Here is an 8,172-nt window from a genome sequence, read left to right as displayed (position 1 = left end):
GGTCTCAATTGGGTTTGCTACATCATATGTAAACCTATCTACCCGACTCGCATTCACATCACATGTAAACGGCACATCACAGGCAGTTATAATCGCAGCATCTAATAAAGCTAAACTTTAACTAGGTGATGATCATGGATTCTAATTAGGTCATATTACAAGCACATGCACATCAATCGATCAAGTGGTCTTCAACTCTTGAATTGGTTCCAAGCCTCCTTGATTCGGTCCTTGATCAACTCTTGATCCCATCGCCATCAACCGCTTAGATCACCTTTCATCTCATGCCTTTGCTTCAACTTGATCGTTGATGTACATCACATCACAGAAATACAACCAGATGTAAAATAAAAATAAAAATAATTTACATCTCCTTTTAGGAGGCACGCAGGCCTCTCAAAACATCAAATAAGATGCATGCAAGCATCTGAAAAATTACATGACATCGCAGATCACATCGCAGGTCATTACATTTGATACCAAAAGGGTTTGAATCCTATGATCATCACCGTATGCAACAATTATAATTTTCAGATCTGAAAACTAACTGATTATATCATGACATAGGTCGCTGATCATGCTAATCATGATTCTAAACTTTGTAATCCCATTAACAATGCAATTAGAATCATCTTTTTATCACATAAAAATCAGCATGAAAAAAAAATCAGCACCCCTGAAAAATCTGCATGCAGAATTTTTCAGCATGCATGATAATTCAATTTTCAGATCTAATAAGCCTTTAGATATTTAATTTCTACCTTAATCTACGAAGCCTAGGCTCTGATACCACTGTCAAGGAACCCGCCCATGCCGCTGATATTTCAAAACAAAAATCAGATGGCAGCGGAAAGGGGGCATGTGCGGGATCGACGTTCATCGCATTAACGTTGTTTTCGAGACCTTTCGTAATTAGGTAAGAATTAAAACTTTTAAAACTATTAGGAAGATCAGATCTTCACCTTGCGCGGGTAGATGATCACCGCAAATCTGAATTCGTGGTTTTGGAAGAGGGTTCGCTTGAAGCCGTTCAAACGTCCGGCCTCTACGGGTATCCACACGAAGCAGGATCCGATCCAAGCTCTCTATCTCACCGGGGTGCTAGCTCCCTTGCAGAGATAGCTTTTGATGGCTGATGTCCTCTCTTTCAATCAACTCTTGATTGCACTTGAGAGGAGGAAGAAGAAGGATGAAGACTTGATGAAGAGCCAAAGCCTGCCTGCAGCCTTTTCCTTTCTTGCGTTGGAAGAAGGAAGAGAGGAAGAAGGATGACGCCAAGCACTTGATCTCTTCAAGCTTGCTTGCGGCTGAACACCAAGGGAAAGGAGAGGGCCACGGCTTGGAGGAAGAGAGGATTCCACCTTAAAGGGGGCCGGCCCTAGTCCTCCTTTTAAAGGGAGTGGAGCTCCTAACAATTAGGAGCTCCATGATAACTTACCAAAGAAGGGGCGCCGGCCCTAGCTCTTCATGTCGCCCTAGCCAAGTGGAGAGGGGCTGATGTCCCTCTTACTTGGTTAACTTAATCCTCTTCCAAAGAGGATTAGGTGCCTCTCTCATGGTTTAATCCTAATCTAATTAGGATTGGCCAAATTGGGTTCAATCTACGCTAGTCCTAATCCAATTAGGACTTGAATGAACCATGACTCAATTGAACTCTTCAATCCTAATCCAATTAGGAGTCATGTTGATTCATTGGATTAATAATTAATTTAGACTTAAGGAATCCTAATCCAATTAGGATGTATTTAATTTTAGTCCTAATACAATTAGGACTCTGTTTGAATCCGAAGTCCTAATCCAATTAGGATTTCTAGAAATCCTACTCCAAGTAGGAATCCAATTTTAATTCAAAATTCCTAATCTTATTAGGATTGTAGGAATTCTATTCCAAGTAGGAATCCCAGTCCTACTCCAACTAGGATTCCCAGTCCTAATCCAATTAGGACTCTATGAATCCTACCCGAAGTAGGATTCTTGTTTCAAGTCCAATTAATTAATTTCCTTTCCTTCTTCAACTTCTTATCAATCAAATTGATTACTTGTGATTCCTAATCACGATTTCAACCATCGGATCGGTCAATACTTCTAGTGTGTGTGACCCCATAGGTTCTACTCTGACTGGTAGTGAGATATGTTATGATCTCTATCACAATATCATTGAAAACTCCTTTCAATGGGTTGGAACGATTCCAACTCAACTCATTAGGGTTTATCGATCATCAAGATAATCCCTATGAGTCCCACCATCCACCAGTGACACCTAGCAGCATGTAGTGGCTACCCAGTAGAATAGAAAGATGAACCTCTAGGTGCAGTTAACATGTGATACAATCCTACTATCGTGGATCCCTACAGGACGGAGGTCATGGACAACTCGTCAAACCCCATCGTCTGTCATATGTCAAGATTTATTCGACTTGAGTTCGATAGTGAAAAACTCTTTTTTCACTTTATATTACTGCCCTGGCCAAGGTCTTAGAACTCAGTCTAACAAATCACATAGGATCACTCCTCTTCTATCAAGGTCGATAGATTCCTTATAGGCGCATACCCTACTCCTACAGTGAACTTACTGCAGCCAATCTACACTGCATGGACCCATATGGCTAGAGACCATGTATGTGTGCAGTCAAACTACAATAACCTCACTGTGAGCAGCCGAAGCACCGCAGGTCAAAGGACCAGTCACACTACTGCAACATCAAGCAAGTCACTGACGAGTGGATAGACATCCAAGTGACTTCTTGTCTTGGTCACGCTCAGTACCCTTGTTCTCTAACAAGCACCTGCACTATCACTTCAGTGTCCCTACACTGTGAACTCAAGTCTCGTCCATCCAGAAGGAAAGTGATCTGTGCACTGATCGGATCGATCACCGTCCTCGTGATGATCCATTGATCAGGAGCATTTAGAAATTAATCACCAATGATACATGGCTCAAATTCTCAACTCTTGAGAATATGTATCATCATCTTATTAATTTCTTGGACGATTCATAGACACATAAACAATATGAATGAAAAGATGCCTTTTATTTATTCAATAATAAATAGTCAAGTACAAAATTATGTCCCAAGAATCAACAATGTGTCAGCCAAATTGGCTTCTACGGCATACATCTAACATAATGGTGCAGGACAGTTGAGCGACTTTTATTAGTGATTTTTCTGGGTTATTGTAGCATTTCTAAAACAATAGTTGGAAGCCGACGGCTAGAGGGAGGATATAAAAGAAGAACCCTCCTATTATGTAAGTTGATAGATATATGATGCCAACGATGTATTTTCCTTTGTAGTAGATAAGACATTAAAAAGAAATAAACTTAATTGGCTTATAATTGGAAAAAAATTGTAAACTAGTGATTCTCAAAATTTTTCTAGCTAATTATCATTGGTTGTTAATTGTGATTGGTGTTGCTGGAAATTGGACCCGGGGGCGACCGTGAGCCGAGAGGGGAGGAGCTCCGCTGCTGGAACAGTAGGTGGCGGTGCGTCAGCTAGTGGTGTCCTCCTGGAGAATCCTGCAAGAAAGCCGGTGGCCGGAATTTTCGGCGCCGGCCCTCCGATGCTTAAGTCAGAGGGGGGCTAGTGTATGAGTGGAGTAAAAGAGGAGAATGTTTGTTCTTGTATATCCCCCTTTTCTTTTCCCCCAGGTTCCCTTTTATAGAAGGATATTATGTTACCTGAGAGGTGACAGGGTAGATTGTCTTTTTCGTGATAATTGGGCACGATCACGCTCATTAATGGCATTGTGGAGAATAAGACCGGATCAGACCGGAGTCAGCGAACTGTCATGGTTGATCAGACCTGTTGGAGTGGTTGAACCGCCGGCCGTGGTGGGCCTGGGGTTCATAGATAACAAGTGCATTGATTGCTGAGTGAACCGGTGATCAGGGAGAGCCATACGCTTTAATAGTCCAGTGATCCGGAGATCATCTTGAGCCGTGTTCATTTAATGGTTGAGTGCATTGGAGGCCCGCAGGGGTCACACGCATTAATGATAGGGCGTGCCGAAGGCCTGCGGAAGTCACGTGCCTTAATGGTTTGATGACGGTAACAGAGTACGGTGGAGTCGGGTATCTAACTATCAGATCCTCTGGAGGATTAGGCGGGGGTCAGATATTTGGTTAAGGCATGGCCTCGGCACGGGTGCCGAGCCGAGTCAGTTGCTCAGCGGGGTGTCTCCAGCTTGAGCGTTGTGAGGTCGGGCGCCTGTCTGGTCGGGCGCCTTCTTGGTCGAGCGCCTCCCTGATTGGGCGCCTTTCTGGTCGGGCGCCTTGGTGGTCGAGCGCCTTCCTGGTCGGCGCTCTCTGGTCGAGCGCCTTCTAGGTTGGCACGACTTCTCATCCTCGGCCGCCCCCATTCTCGTCTGGAGCTCCAGGCGCTCGGCCTCGGACACCAGGCGCCTCGCCTCGGCCTCCTCGTGCCCCCGCTGATGCCTTCGGGCTCGCTTCCGATAGTCTTGGATGATGTGCATCAGCGTCTCCGTCTCGTGCAGATGCTGTAAAAAGAGGGACGTGAGAAACAAATCCAATTTAAAATAAACTTGCACCAATATAGTTGCGCAAATGAAGAGATTAACTTACCCGGACGGCAGAGCAAAGGGCAGAGTCCATGAAGGCGCCATAGTTCATGGACCGGATCTTGGCCTGGTCGGCCGGGAGCAGCGCGACCCGAAGAACCTCGCGCGCTACTTGGGGGTTATCGAGGGCTGAGTCGCCCTCGAAAACCGCCCACCCGGGAGCATAAGGCACCCGCTTCCGGGGGCCCGACGAGCCCGGAAGGCCGGCCTCGGCTGGCCTGGGCGGAGCCGACCCCGTAGCTCCTTGACTATTCTCCGGCTCGGGACTGGGGAATTGGGGTCGGACAGGCGGCCGATCTGACTGCCGCAAAGTTGGGGCGGGGCGCGCAAGCGCCAAATCCGCCGTTGAATTCCTCCCTCCCTGGTCGGTACTCGGGGCTTCCTACCGACCAGGAATTTGCGAAATAGGCGCCGGGCACGGGAGCGCCATCGTGGCTTCGCCGGAGATTGCATCCTTGGAACCTGGGCCCTCCCTCCGACCAGCTTCAGAATGCGCATTGCTGGGAGCGCCCGTCTCGGCCGCCGTGGTCGCCGAGACCTTCGCCTTCTTCTTCGGCTCGGTCGGCTCCCCCGCGAGCTCGGCCGTCCTTTTCTGAAAACGGGCGTACAAAACCTCGCTCTTAGTCACCATTTTTGCGATATCTGCAAGGACGAGCAGGATTAGCACAGAATAATAGCAGAATAAAAAAGTAACTTTCTATTATTACCCTTATCCTGAGGATGCGCCGAGCTCAGGCCAACATTCACTAGAGCATCCTCGCTTATGAGGCCACTCAGCAGAATACCGTCCCCGAGGCTGCGAACGGTGTCAAGGATCCCCTGCTCGCGCATAGAAAGCTTGGAAACTTTGTTTACGGTCCTAAGTCGGCTCAGCCTCCACCTAGGGTCAAACCCCCATGTCCGCTCGGAGCCCAGGAAGAAGAGTTTCTTCTTCCACTCATGAATGGACGATGGGGCGCCCTGGAAGAGTGGCCGACCCGCCCGAAGGGCGACGTAGAGCCACTCTCCGTCTCCCGGGTTCGACTTCAACACGAAAAGTCGCCGGAAAACGTTCACAGAGGTCGGAATCCCGAACGCCAAACACAGCGACAGGATACCGACGATTGTCCTCCAGGCATTCGGAGCAAGTTGCGCCGGGACCAACTGGTACTCCGTAAGCAACTCGTTCACGAACCCGTGAAAGGGAAATCGTAGGCCGGCCCAGAGTGCCTCCATGTACACTCCGATCCGGCCTACCGGGGGATTCGTTATTCGATCCCCCAATCTCGCGGGCTCCAAACGGAACCCTTGTCGAGGAAAGAACCATTCCTCGACCATTTCGATCTCTAGCTCACTCATGGTGGACTCGATATCGCTCGGACCGGGACCCATTAGGAGGAAGAAGAGAGGAAAGGATTCTGGAAGGATAAAAAAAAAAAAGAAGAAGAGAGACCTGTGAAGTTCGCCGGAGACTGAAAACTTCGGACTGAGAAGAAGCTGGAGCAAGAAGACAATAAGAAAGTAGCTGGAGGCCAGGTGAGGGCTTATGTAGGTTCCTCCAACGGCCCAGATCAGCGAGGAAAAACGCTGCTCCTCGTTCAGATCATGACGCGTGTAGGCTCGAGAGCCGGAGCGCCGCATTTAATTCAAGCTGACGCTTCGAACACAGAAGCGCCTTGTCGGATCGTGCGGCCCTATCATGAGCCCACGACGTGAGGACGCTTTGAGAGAGGCACCCTAATAATGAGGCATTTTGGAAAAGAAGAGACGCCGCCCATTAAAAGCGCCTCGAAGCGCGCGATAATTCAAAATTTTCCTAACTCATAATGACCCGACTAAAACTACTTCCCGCGCTCAAGCTGGTGGTCAGCTGGAACTCGGAAGTCGGGGGGTAGTGTTGGGGAAAAACCCAAGTCGTGCCAACCCGGAAGGCGCTCGACCAGATAGCGCCGACCAGGAAGGTGCCCGACCACCAAGGCGCCCGACCAGAAAGGTGCCCGACCAGAAAGGCGCCCAATCAGGGAGGCGCTCGACCAAGGCGCTCGACCAAGAAGGCGCCCGACCAGACAGGTGCCCGACCTCACAACGCTCAAGCTGGAGACACCCCGCTGAGCAACTGGCTCGGCTCGGCACCCGTGCCGAGCCCATGCCTTAACCAAATATCTGACCCCCGCCTAATCCTCCAGAGGATCTGATAGTTAGATACCCGACTCCACCGTACTCTGTTACCGTCATCAAACCATTAAGGCACGTGACTTCCGCAGACCTTCGGCACGCCCTATCATTAATGCGTGTGACCCCTGCGGGCCTCCAATGCACTCAACCATTAAATGAACACGGCTCAAGATGATCTCCGGATCACTGGACTATTAAAGCGTATGGCTCTCCCTGATCACCGGTTCACTCAGCAATCAATGCACTTGTTATCTATGAACCCCAGGCCCACCACGGCCGGCGGTTCAACCACTCCAACAGGTCTGATCAACCATGACAGTTCGCTGACTCCGGTCTGATCCGGTCTTATTCTCCACAATGCCATTAATGAGCGTGATCGTGCCCAATTATCATGAAAAAGATAATCTACCCTGTCACCTCTCAGGTAACATAATATCCTTCTATAAAAGGGAACCTGGGGGAAAAGAAAAGGGGGATATACAAGAACAAACATTCTCCTCTTTTACTCCACTCATACACTAGCCCCCCTCTGACTTAAGCATCGGAGGGCCGGCGCCGAAAATCCCGGCCACCGGCTTTCTTGCAGGATTCTCCAGGAGGACGCCACCAGCTGACGCACCGCCACCTACTGTTCCAGCAGCGGAGCTCCTCCCCTCTCGGCTCACGGTCGCCCCCGGGTCCAATTTCCAGCAACAATTGGCATATCTTGCCTGCTTGAAGTATGTAATTGGTCCAATCGTTATGCATTCTGATTTTTTGGTTGATAAATTTAAAACACAATTTTATGGAGACTGGGGATGGTTACATCCGGAACATACCATATTTCCTTGAAATTAAACCTATTCAGCAGCTAACACCCATGATTCGAAGCTTTAGTATCCAACAACAATACTTTATCATTTTAAAGCACTTTCAAACAATAATGCATTGCTGATTAATATAATCAACAATTATAGATCTTTAGGTGGCAAACATGAATAGTTTTCTCAACCATGGGCCAAGGACACTCTACATCTTGAGAGCTTGCAAATTGACAGCAAAGCTGACCTTGCACTAGCCTGTGATCAGACTTTCCTGAATTGAAATGTAAAAGAATAATGATGCAAAAGGTGCAGATGGAACTAGTATCCCCCTACTTCAACATGCATGTCTCATCATACTTTATGAGCTCTCTTTCTTTCAATCTTCCTAACCTCATATATCTTATGTTAGGATAATATTTTTGTAACAACATGAGAGAGAGAGAGAGAGAGAGAGAGAGAGAGGTGGGGTTGGCTGGGCCAGTTCGACGGAGGCAGCTTTGGGAATGCCCAGCAAGAAAAGCAGGCAGGGAGGTGTAATGTGGAACGCGTCGTACTCTCCACATGAAGTCTGCACAGCCAAGCAGTCTCGTCAGAACTCCACATGCTCTCCTTCCTTTCCCTGCTACCACTACCA

This window comes from Phoenix dactylifera, unplaced genomic scaffold, assembly GCF_009389715.1.
Source record: "Phoenix dactylifera cultivar Barhee BC4 unplaced genomic scaffold, palm_55x_up_171113_PBpolish2nd_filt_p 000493F, whole genome shotgun sequence".
In the NCBI taxonomy this organism is placed as follows: Eukaryota; Viridiplantae; Streptophyta; class Magnoliopsida; order Arecales; family Arecaceae; genus Phoenix; species Phoenix dactylifera.
Note: the sequence above shows the minus strand (reverse complement) of the source record.